Source organism: Primulina eburnea, chromosome 12, assembly GCF_022965805.1.
Source record: "Primulina eburnea isolate SZY01 chromosome 12, ASM2296580v1, whole genome shotgun sequence".
NCBI lineage: Eukaryota > Viridiplantae > Streptophyta > Magnoliopsida > Lamiales > Gesneriaceae > Primulina > Primulina eburnea.
The window spans coordinates 2610692-2624119 of record NC_133112.1 but is presented as its reverse complement, the minus strand read 5'-3'; the positions used below and the strand labels follow the sequence as shown (position 1 = coordinate 2624119).

Sequence of the window (13428 nt, the reverse complement as noted above, 5' to 3'; positions counted from 1 at the left end):
TTACTCGGATGAGGTATGAATTGACTTACTAAACCAAGTGCATAAGAAATGTCTAGGCGGGTGTGAGATATATAAATTAGCTTACCCATCAGTAGTTGATACCTCACTTTGGGTTTACGATGTAAGTTGATGAAAAATTTGTAAAATATGAAGCTGTAATGACCAATTTAGGGATTTGATCTTCCAAAATTTTAAAGAGATGGACAATGGGAGAGTCTAGTTAGGAATGGTGGGCATGGAACGTGGAAATTCATCGAACTCCGAAGTGCAGAAACTTAAAACAATCAATCACAATCAATCAAATATCTCACAATTGGTTCTTGGAGCGAACGTAAAAAGACTTAAATTTCCTTATCCAGCCACAAGAATGGCATATTATCACGTATGGTGCAATACGTCGGCGAATGCAAGCAGAAACAGAAAGACAGAAAAAGTATTCGAACGGAACGATAAAGAAAAACAAGAAAGAAAGACCGATATTCATTGTTTTCGAGGAAAAAAATCCACCACTCTTATGACCTGCAGTGAAAAATTTACACGATCTTTTCCGCTAAGAAAATTAAAAAAGAAAAAATATTTTTCGAAGACGATCAATATTCATTGTTTTCGAGGAAAGTCCATACAAGAAAATTGGATGTTCATCTACCACTCCGACTCACTCGACCTATAGTAAAAAATGCAGTCGTTTTCTCCGCATCTTTACCTTTGTATATGTCCAAGTAAACCAAGAAACGAGAAGAATCCAAGAAACGAAATCAAGAAACGAAAAGAATCCGGCAGAAAAGGACGAAAGAAGCCCAAAAGATTCATCGACAGAGATGAAAATCGAGGTGAATTACGAAAACATGCAAGCCTTCAGGGATCGTTTTGGTATGTCTGATCATCAACTGTACTCTCCCCCTCTTGTGCGGGCCCATACAAACGGAGGAGGACTCGGATACAAAGGTAAAGATGCGGAGAAAAACGACTACATTTTTTACGATAGGTCGAGTGAGTCGGAGTGGTAGATGAACTTCCAATTTTCTTGGATGGACTTTCCTCGAAAACAATGAATATTGATTGTCTTCAAAAAGTATTTTTTTTCCTTTTTCTTTGCGGAGAAGATCGAGTAATTTTTCACTATAGGTCAGAATGGTGGAATTTTTCCTCGAAACAATGAATATCGGTCTTTCTTTCTTGCTTTTCTTTATCGTTCCGTTCGAATACTTTTTCTGTCTTTCCGTTTCTGCTTGCATTCGCCGACGTATTGCTCCATACGCGATAATATGCCATTCTTGTGGTTGGATAAGGAAATTTAAGTCTTTTTACGTTTGATTGTGAGATATTTGATTGATTGTGATTGATTGTTTTAAGTTTCTGCACTTGGGAGTTCCATGAATTTCCACGTTCCATGCCTACCATTCCTAACTAGACTCTCCCATTGTCCACCTGTTTAAAATTTTGGAAGATCAAATCCATAAATTGGTCATTACAGTTTCATATTTTACAATTTTTTTCATCAACTTACATCGTAAACCCAAACTAATGGTTCAATCGAAACGAAGAAAGCGTGCCTTAATTGATAGAATTGTATTGGAAACTTCAAAGTCAAGTAATCGTTTTGAACTGGGAATCCTACATTGCGAGCCAATTGACAACTTAATGGCACAAAATCAAAAGTTGGGAGAATTTCCTGATCAAGAACCAACCAACAAAGAGAGGTATCAACTACTGATGGGTAAGCTAATTTATTTATCTCACACCCGCCTAGACATTTCTTACGTACTTGGTTTAGTAAGTCAATTCATACATCATCCGAGTAAAGACAATATGCATGCAGTTATTTGAATACTTCATTACCTCAAATCAGCCCCCCGAAAGGGGAATCATGTTCTCTAAGAATGGACATTTAGATATTGAAGGTTATACGATGCAATTTATCTGATAGAAAATCCACATCGAGATGCATTACCTTTGTTGGGGTAACTTGGTGACATGGAGAAGTAAGAAACATAAAATAGTAGCATTTTCATCTCTGTCCATGAATCTTTTGGCTTCTATCGTCCTTTTCTACCGGATTCGTTTCGTTTCTTGGTTTCTTCTCGTTGGGATATTTCTCTGTAGCAAACTTGGGCTTTCGGATTTTTTCTGCCTTCTCTCTTTTTTGCGCTTTTTTTTTTAATCTTGTCATTTTTTTTGAAAGTTTTAATGGGTTATATAGAAATTTTATTGACAGTTGAAAGTAACTGCCATATTACTCAATAATAATTATAAAAAAACGACTCTTCTAAAGTCACATGTTCCGGTTTCAATATTTTCCAATATAGAAATAATAGTACTATTAATCATAATTCAATACACACAATAGGATAAACATGTGATATATAATATAAGAATAAGTTAAGGATAAATAAGATGTAAGATATTATATTTAATATTTGATATGATTTTAATAAGTGTTACTAAATTTATATATTAGATTGTAATGACAAAATTAATATTATCATAATAAATTTTATAATTTCAAAGTTATTGTTCGAGTTCATATTTTTATCTGTTCATGTGACGACAATGCTTGCATGATTTATTTATTTTTACCTAATTTTATATATTATATAATATGATAATTGAGCTCTTGATTTTGTGAGTCAAGTCGGATATCAATTTTTAAGGTTAATCGAGTGATACTAATAATTTTATTGAGATTTATAAAAATCATTTATATAATTATCTCGTGTTTATTTATATAATTATTATATTATATAATATATAAAAACAAATAAAAATATTTATTTGATTTTAATTTCTACCTACTAACAGATATTTAAAAATATCATTTATATAATTATCATCCATTGATACTAATTTAGAACTTGATCATATATAGGATGTGATATACTAATTAGTCTTAAACCCAACCAAACCACCAAGCCAGAGATCATATATACCAAGACAAAAACTTATGTAAAATGATCTAACGGGTCATATTTTGTTAGACGAATCTCTTATTTGGGTAATACATGAAAATTATTACTTTTTATTCTAAGAGTATTACTTTTTATTGTGAATATCGGTATGATTGACCCGTCTCACATATAAGATTCGTGAAACCGTATCACAAAAGACACACACACACACACACAGATATATATATATATATATATATATATATATATATATATATATATATATATATATATATATATATATATATATATGAAATAGATGGAGACGAGTAGAGATGTCAATGGGTTCGGGTTTTACCCAGATTTGTAATGGACCCGCGTGTATGAGGTGGGTTTGAGCATATTAAATGGGTCATGGGGTGGGTCTCGGGTCCAACTTTTCAGACCCGTCCGGATATGGGGCGGGTCATGGTTCTTATAATACCCGCCTCATACTCGTCCCATATATGTGAATATAAATATTCTAGGGTTTTAGTTTTATTAATTTTCATTTTTTTAGTAGCTCACCTCAACCATAATGATCTTAGCTATTCCTATGTCGACTGTTTCAATTAAATATACTTTTAGCAATAGTGGAAAAATAGTTGATCCTCATCTTAGTAGATTTAATCCAACGACTTTGGAGACATTGATGTGCTCGCGAAGATGGTTGTGGGGTGATGTGTAAGGTAAATAAATCACAGTTTTATTTTGTTATTGTACTTTCATTTTAATTTTTTTACGGTACTTTCTCTCTTTAAATTACATTTTTTTTACAATTTGAAATTATAGTTTTATTTTTTCAATGTATTTTCTCTATTTAATTTTGTTGCAATTCTTCAAGTTGTTTACCAACTTGTCCCACCATTCTTGATGAAGAGGAAAATGATCTCGAAGAATGTGTCTGAAATATTGCCTACTTGATGATTTTATATTGATCTGTTTAAATTATGTTATGACTTATTTTTGGGGATGTCAAGATTTTTTTGGAAAGCTAGTAACTCTTTTTTTATGTAATTTTTTATGTCTTGAAAATACTTTGTTTATTATTATTAAGTGTGGTCGAAGACATACAATATTGTATTTAGAGTCTTGTCTGTTTCATAATTCAGTCATGTGAGAAGAAAGATTAATTTTTTATTTTAAAAAAATTCGTGTCTCACGGGTCTACCCTGCCTTGTTTCGTATTCGAGGTGCGGTGGGTCCGAAGAATATTTAATCGGGATGAGACGGGTAATGAGTTGAAGTTTTTTTCATGTGGATGGTCTTGATTTTAGCCAAATCTGTCTCATTGACATCTCTAGGGACGAGCATGTTAGACTTGTCTTTCTTGACCCATATCCGTGAAAATGAATCGGAGGGTAATATAATAATGATAAAAGAATATTATTTTATATTATGGTATACACTTTTTATTATATACTTACACTTAAAAAGAGATAATTATTTTTGTCCGTTTATCTAAAACTAAAATGATTAGAATGTTTAGTTTAAGAGTATGAGCATTTATAATATAATAATAAAAATAATAAAGATGTTATTGCCCCAATAGATTACACATATCATAATGCATTTAATTTCATTGTGCGTATTACAATTTGAGTGAATTAATTATTATTGCCTTTTTATTAAGTCAACCATTCTTAAATCTTGAGTGTAACATAATAAAGTCGAGCATTAAAATTTTGACCAAGTGATTTATTATTGTCTCCATAATTGTTCGACTCATTCGGCCTAATTTCAACTAAAAAAAATTGACCCATTAAAGGATTTATATTACAATATTTTCAAACCTATAAAATAATTAATTTAATTGTCAAGAACAAAGAACCACAAAATCCATACGCGACAGATGGGTTCTCGTATTTCTTTCTAATTTGGAAAAAAAAATGACTTTTGACTTTTTAGAGTGGCGAATTTCAAAATATTGCATATAATTCAAAACATAGTATTTCGCCATCCTCCTCAAATTTTGAAAATCTGTCCACTCACAAAATAGCCAGAGAATCTCGTGGAGCAATTTAAATAGAGTGAGTCTCATGTGAGACCGTCTCACGGATCTTAATCTGTGAGACGAGTCAACAATCATATCGATATTCACAATAAAAATAATATTCTTAGCATAAAAAGTAATACTTTTTCATGGATTACCCAATAAAAATACATCTCACAAAATACGACCCGTTAGACCGTCTAACACAAGTTTTTACAATTTAAATATACAACACCACTCGGACTATATGTAGCATTTAGAAACATTAACTTTACACCCCATCGCGTTCCCCCCGTGATGCTCTTAAACACAGTGTACATGGACTGATACTTGGTTCAAGAAAACCAGCAGCAACCTTTTTACTCTCAAAGTTTAGAGCAGAAAACGGAAAATGCCAAGTTCGGATTCATTTCTACGGCAGCTAAGTAGCAAAGAAGGATACTGGAAGTCGAGTTCCAAGAGATGGGTCGGGGCGGGGTACGGGGGTGGCTTGAAGCAAATGGAAGGGCTGAACAATGTGTGTGAAAATGGGATGTTTCTTTTGAAGAAAAGAGTGATGGTTTTAGTGGATCAATCTTCGTATTCCAAGCAAGCAATGATGTGGGCTCTTACTCATGTTGCCAATAAGGGAGATATACTCACTCTTCTCCAAGTTGTTCCTTCTTCTTCAACTCCTAATTCTCTTGCTCTCTCACTTGGTTCACTCTGTAAAGCGTCTAAGCCCGAGGTTAGTTTACAAACTTGTGATCTTTGTGCCAATTAACTATAATGTGCGGTGGTATATGTCTGCTTGATTCAGATATTTGTAGATCACCGTCGGATTTAAAAGATTTGAGCTTTATCGTTAATACACTGAGATGCATTCTAATTTCTATGTATTTTGGAGGGTGGGGGTTTTTGTAGATTTTGCAGTATTTGTTTTCTTCTCTTATTGGGTGGTTTTTAGCACTTTCTTGTTCTTATTAAGGGAGATCTGCAGCTGTTATGTACCCTGGAACTGCTTTTTTTGATATTTTATTGTTTTTGGCTCTTTATTTTTTATTTGCACCTATCTTTCCAGTCAAAAAGATCAGAAGAAAGTTATCATATGTTACAAGTAATTTGTTTCTACTTTTTTTTAAACACAACATGGAGGTGGGTTTTTAATAATTTTCACTTTGTTTTGTGGGATTTGATCATGTAATAAGGTCGAAGTAGAAGTACTTGTAATCGAAGGACAAAAGATGGCTACATGTGAAGAGCCAGGTGAAGAAGCTTGAAGTGTCTGTTCTGGTATTAGGTCAGAAGAGGCTCCCCCAATTACTCCACTGGTTAGCTCATTATCCATTTATCAAAGCTACTTCAATTATTGTAATCCCCAACTTTAGGATATTCTAGCTTATCGAAACGAAGTCTCACTGGATAAAAGACTTTAGTGTATATTACACAAATATATGGATTCTTAGTCCAAGTATGCTTGTGGTGTTGGGCAGCCTTTGTTTGAAAAGCGAGACAGAGGAATTTGTGGAACAATGCATCAATAAAATGGAGTGCTTGACAATTGGAGTTCGAAAGCAGAGCAAAGGAGTGAGTGGGTATCTTATCAGCACCAGATGGCACAAGAACTTCTGGCTCTTGGCTTAATTACATATTAATGATTTGTAGAGTGTTTCCATTTTTATGTACTCAAATTCATAAAACTCGGTCTTTTAGCTTTTCAACTATTATATATATACAATATCTATGTATATGTAGAAGAATATATTATATATTTCTGGGTAGTATTAAAAAATTAGCAGGTCTCTTGGGAGACGGTCTCACGAATCTTTATCTGTGAGATGCGTCAATCCTACCGATATTCACAATAATAAGTAATACTCTTAACATAAAAATTAATATTTTTTCATGGATGACTCAAATAAGATATATGTCTCACAAAATACGACCTGTGAGACCGTCTCACACAAATCTTTACCTTAAAAAATATATGAGAACTTTCAGATACAAATTTTAACATTCACTGAATCGTTCATTTCTTGCGACAAGGTTATTTGACCATAGCTTCGAAATAAACGGGATCAAGCCCGAGGGAACCAAGATAAACCTAATATTTCAACTAGGGCGTGTATAGGTGTAGATTTTTTGGTTTTTATTTTCCTTTGTTTTTTTTAACATGAGTTTTCCTATTTTTTCTTAGCTCGACCCAATACCAATAATTTTGAAATAGACTATAATTTAACCCAAATTTGGTCCTGCAAATATAATAATTACTTCTTTAAAAAAATCAAAATTATATTTTTTTATGACATTAGACTCGCAATCGTTACCTTTTTTTTATACGCACTGATGTGCTAGAAATCACCTCTTCTGTTTACTTGGGTGTTGGGAATCACCTTAAAATCAATATAATCCTAAAATTTGTTGTACTTTTTAAAAACATTACTACGTTTTTGGATTTGCACTGTCGATAAGTGAGACGAAAATTAGCGTATATACATCCAACCTAACACAATGATGTATTTCGAAAGAGGCTCATAAAAAATATGGAAATAAATGTCACCCTATTTTAGTGAAACGGATTTCGAATTTTAATGACTTTTTATTTTAATTATTGAAATACCAAACACATTAAGTGGTTTAATGACATAAACTTCTAGTGCGCTTTCTTGACAAAGTTCAAGTAAAAAATGTCAAGCCCCGAGCCTAAGTCCGCGCTTGCGTAACTGTACAATGAGCCCAATTACTTCGTATTCGTTCCCGCTTTACGCAAATGATTAACCCAAGTTGTTATAGAAGTTCATTCTAACTCATTATAAACGCATTTTAAATATTTAATTTTTAAGATTTGAGACAAAAGTATCACAAAAAAACTCCACTTTCAATAAATAAAAAGAAAAATACATGTGAAATGAAGGTTCCACGTCTTTTCTCTATTCTATTGATTAATTAAATATATTTCATTTATTTTTCAAAGAGATTATTTACTTGATTTCAATCAATTTTATTTTCACTATTTTAATTTTTGGAGTAATCAATCAAGAGTAGATCTCTTATGAGACGGTCTCACGAATCTTTATCTGTGAGACGGGTCAACCTTACCGATATTCACATTAAAAAGTAATACTTTTAGCATAAAAAATAATACTTTTTCATCTATGACCTAAATAAGATATATGTCTCACAAAATACAACTCGTGAAACCGTCTCACACAATTTTTTGCAATTAATTAATATATGCAATGAAAAGGACAATACATTAAAATATATAACTATTTAATTTTGTGTATTATAGTTACAAGGGAACCGGATGGCGAATATCCCCCTAGTATTAACAGTAGATTTGGAATTTCCAAAATAATATCTTTTTTTAGGTAGGTGGACTCCTCCAAATAAAAAGGCCTTGGCATTTTTCGTTCCTTTTAACATCTTCCACACTCTCACGCAAAATATAAACTCCTACCAATACAAATACTACGCAAACACTTTTGCTCCTAAGCATGAAAATGACTAATGCCTAATGCATGAAATTAAATAATTGGTAAACTCCAAAAGAGAGAGGTCGATTTTAGCAGTCAATGACATGAGCATGGTCCAACCTGTCAAAGTGGATGGCTATTTAAACACCAACTAAATAGTGTACATCTATATAAATTGGTGGGCCTTTCAATTACTCGGAAACCCTTCAATTTTGTCCCTCCCTTTACATGAGTTTTGTTACCTGATAATGTTGAATGAGTAATCATATACTAACGATGTATGAATGAATGATCATGATTCATCACTCATCACATATATTATGTACTGAGTAGATAATAGTATTATCTATATGAGTACCATCTACCAAACTATTCGAGAAATCATTATTTTTTTAGCAATACCATAGGTTTAAAAGTTAATGTTTTCTTGTGACGCTTTTCTTGAAATCACAATAGATTTTTTCTCCTACTGACTCATTAAGAATGTGATCGCGTGCGTAGAGTATAGCGACTGTGAGTTTCATCGTCATGTATTTGTATAATTACATTATATAAATAGTTTTCATTTTCGTTATTTTAGAAGGATGATCATCTATTTGATTGTGATCTTGGATATAGACGTGGAGTGAAAACATGCACATGATATGAAATAATATATAAGCAACATATCTCTCATTCACATTGCGTATGCTATTTTTTTCTCTTTGTTACTTAATTTCTTTAGAGACACCCTATTTTCCCACTCACCTAGCTAGACATATCTACACACCCTTTTCAAGCCCTTTATTCTTGCCTCACAGCCAGTATCATATCGCACACACAATGCCATCAAACTTTCTTTTGGTGCTCTCATTTCTATCTAACTAGCTAGTTCCTTGTCGACATCCCTTTTAGCAAAAAAAAAAAAAGAAAAAGAAAAAGAAAAAACACGCACAAAAAGCGTAAAATGATCGAGTACTATAGAGATGAGAGGATCAAATGCTGCAAAGTTCATCCCAAAATGGTGGTTGTAGGAGTATGTGCCCTGTGCTTGAATGAAAGGCTCTTAATTCTAGCTTCAAAACAAGCCCATCTTCACCAAATTAACAGAAAAGGTTCTTCAAGTGTGGCACCCAAACAGCCCTCCAAAGCCTTACCAAAGATTTTTGCTCTCACAAATTTGCTTCATCGTTTGGACATTAAACATCAGAAAACTGAGGTTATTTGCACTTCATCCACCAGTCAAGAAGGTAAGATTTTCCTTTCATTATTATTATTATTATTATTATTATTATTATTATTATTATTATTTTGCTTCTTTAGAACCAGGGATCAAGCGAAAAGATTAATCAAGAAAATGAGGAAAGGATTTGAACAAAGATTTGAAAGATGTCAGTGTTTCATAATCAGATCATATCTTTTTAAACTACTACAGCATATATACGTACACAATGTCATGGTCAAATTCTCTAGGATGATGTATGACGATTACAGGAATGATTTTAAAGTATTTAATCAGTAAAAAGTGACAAACAGTTTGCATTAGAAATAATTAATGTAATATAATGTAAACTGACCAACTTTTGTGGTGGAATTTATTAATAACTAAAGAACCTTCACTAGATATTGTAGAGAATATTGGTACGAGAAATGAACGAGATCCAAAGGGACCCTTTTGTTCTACTGTTATTAAAATTTCTCGGTTTCTATTATTCGGTAACCACGATTCAAATAATATATATATTCTAAAAACAATACAGAGCTAGAAAAACAATTCACAGATATCGACCTCAACTAATCTAAAAGTAAGCTGTGTATATGTAACAGCTTATAATCAATATATACACACAGGATGATCATCAAATACTTAGGAACTTATTAACGATGTAGCGTCGATATAGATATTTTGTATCATCGTCGATATAGATTTATGGGAAACTCGTTTCGCAAACCTTTTTTTCTCATTAAAATTTACCATATTAAGTAGTACACTGTGAGATTTGCATGCCTTAATTTTGGTCGTGGCAGACTCCTTCATATCGATCAAGTTTGAAGGAAATGGTGTCGCTTCGTGGGACAATGGCAAAAACTCTAAAGTGCCCTTGAATACACACAAGGCCAAGGATATCAAGAGTCATGTGATAGAGCATGTGAAAATACGTATGACGCTGAGGTGGCGAAGACGGATTGGTCATCTCTTTCAAGTCCTCAGATGGAAGAGGTCTAGCAAAGGTAATATGTGCCACGTTGGCACAAAGCTAGAAGGAGCAAAGGTTAAATATGGGTGGATAAGGACTCTCTCAAAGAGGACTTGAAAAATAAATAAAATAATAAATAAATAAATAAAGGGATTTGTATAGAACACGACACTTGAGCTTTTCATTCACTGCTCCATTTATACTTCTCTGCGAGAGGTTGTCTTTATATGAATTGGATGTGATTATAGAATCTACGATATGATTGAAATGGTATAGTCACATTTTCATCTATATCATGATAATTTGAGGGTTTTTTTTGGGCGTGATAAATTGGTTGTATATTTGAATCTTTGTTTCACAAAAAAAAAATTACATGACAACATCTATGTATATTTCTAAAACATGAGGGGAGGATTGTCGAAATCCATATATGCAACTTTCAAATATTTTACCCCATCAATGTAGGTCAATTAACAGTTATGATAGATTATACATATTGATCTATATCTATGTTGTGTGTTTATTCTGTTCGAATTTAAAACTATAACAATCCACTGAGTAAATTATATTTTGATTGATTCATATCAAATTATCGATTCGACGCCTTTCGATTTCTTCAAGTACTCAATCATTTATCAACTCCTACCATTATGTGTTCTTGTTTAGTACACGAGCGAGCATTGCATGCAAATCAAATGATTGTCAAGGTCATTTTTAGGCTGTTCTATGGAGGGAATGGGCACAAACAAATATCGTTAGGTGCTCCTCCACTCAAGAGAACATATGTAGTAGTAGTATTAGGGGCCACACGATTTCTGCCATATCTTGTCTAGTCCTCAAGAAAAGTGTTATTAATTAGTTTTTCAACAAAAGTCAGTTAAAATATGATTATAAACATGCTCTTGTCCTCACAAAATTTTTGGGTTTTTTATCCAAAATTTTTTAAATAATAAAATTTTTCCTTTTGACCCACAAGTGCAAATGGTGAAGCATGTGCAGAGAACTTGGCTGCCTTTTTTATTAATTAATTATACCATATCGAATAATCTAATATATTTATCGAAGATAGTAGGGCAGTGTGTCCCTTTTGTTAGGTCTAACATATCCATTGGACAATCAATGCTTTAGCGTTAAGAAAAGAGTTTTTGAGCAAATTCATTAAAATGACAACTCAAGTCAACTTAATCTCATTGACCCATCCTAAATTCTATTCTCCCTCTAGCTTTGATCGAGCGTTGTATGTAATTAATGCATACCCTTTTAATTTAAAACCAAAAAATCTCGAGACAATTTAATATCCTTATGTAGAACTAAACGCTTCCTGCTTTATCAAAAATTATATCTGATAGTAACCGTACAAGTCTAAAACTTTTAAACAATAGAACAGCTCAAGCATCATATTTCGATTACTCTAACTAGTATAGACAATTATTGCACTTTACAATCTTCATCTCAATGATTGCATTCCTTGCGATCAATAGGAATCGAACTCGTGACCTTGACTCTAGTACCAATTGTAGAATCGCGCTTTTGTCACTTAACCAAAAGTTATAGATGTTGGTAGTGGTGCAACTCAAAACTTTTCAACCGTACAACAGCTCAAACACTATGTTTCGATTGTTTTATTCAACATATATAATTATATCATCCAACACCTTCTAATATTAAATATTTTTTTTCATCATTGTCATTATTACTATGTAATAATAATAATAATAATAATAATAATAATAATAATAGAAGCTTAGTGAAGAGTGGCCTTCATTTATTTTCTCATCCACCAAAAAATAAAGAAAATATGGGGTGGATACCAAGGTCACCATCTTTATTTTGATTTCAACTCACACTAGTAAATAAGGAGCCACTTTTGCCATTTGAAGTCAAAGAACTCTTTATTACGCACATTGTTTTGTCCGGTTACTCGTGTAGTGTCGATGTTATATGTGGGACAGTGCCCACAAGATATGGACTGTTGATTTTAAAGAATTTGGTGGACCTCGCATATGTATGGTTAAAATTGGACTTTTGATCTTCTCATGGGAGCAGTATCCCATGAAATAGGGTGAAATATTCCCGTTACTCGGGCAACATTGCCTAAAAGTACATATATTATATAATAATAATACTAATAAAGACCACACCGATAGGCCACTGTGACAAGATTAGGGTTTCGTTCTGCACCATTTATCTGTATAGCTCTTTTTGGAACGAGTCTCTGTTCTATTTTCCATTTGTTTTCATAAAATGATGGATCGATCATCTCATTATAAAATAAAAAAATATTGATTGACCTCGTATTTTTTGTTTTCAAATAAAATAATTGGTTGATAATTTTATACAAAAAAAAAAATCTAGAATAGATTTTCCAATATAACATAGTCTTACCACTCTTTTTGAATTTGGGATTACTGCAAGCTACAAAGGAAACAAATATCGTTGGATTAATAATTATTAGAGAAATATCCTCATGCATCAAAACACCCTGTGGATACTACATGATCAATTATGATACAGGTTTTAAAATTATTACAAAAATGGTAAAATTTTAATTGTGTGAATCTCATTTTAATTAAATATATACAGTTAACACGATTAACTTCCGTCGAGAGGCACGTGTTGCCCTTCCGGAGGCTAATTGCTGACATTCATTCATCTTGACGATATTTTTGGAAAATTGAAATTATTAGAGAGCTCGAACAAATATTTGGAAAAAGAGAGAGTGAGAAAAAATATAATTTTAATTTAAGATTGAAGAGTTATTGTCAAATTGCCCTATATATAATTGGATTTCCCAATAAAATTAAGGGGTTTTGCATTATTTCAATTCATTTCTTGAATACGTTTCCGTCCTTCAAGCTAGTGTGATTATTTAGTAGCCC

General features: G+C 32.4%; 1 pseudogene; it reads left to right on the top strand.

Moving 5' to 3' along the window:
• Nucleotides 1-5139: 5139 nt before the first annotated feature.
• Nucleotides 5140-6640, top strand: LOC140807947 (uncharacterized; annotated as a pseudogene).
• The last annotated feature ends 6788 nt before the right edge of the window (nt 6641-13428 follow it).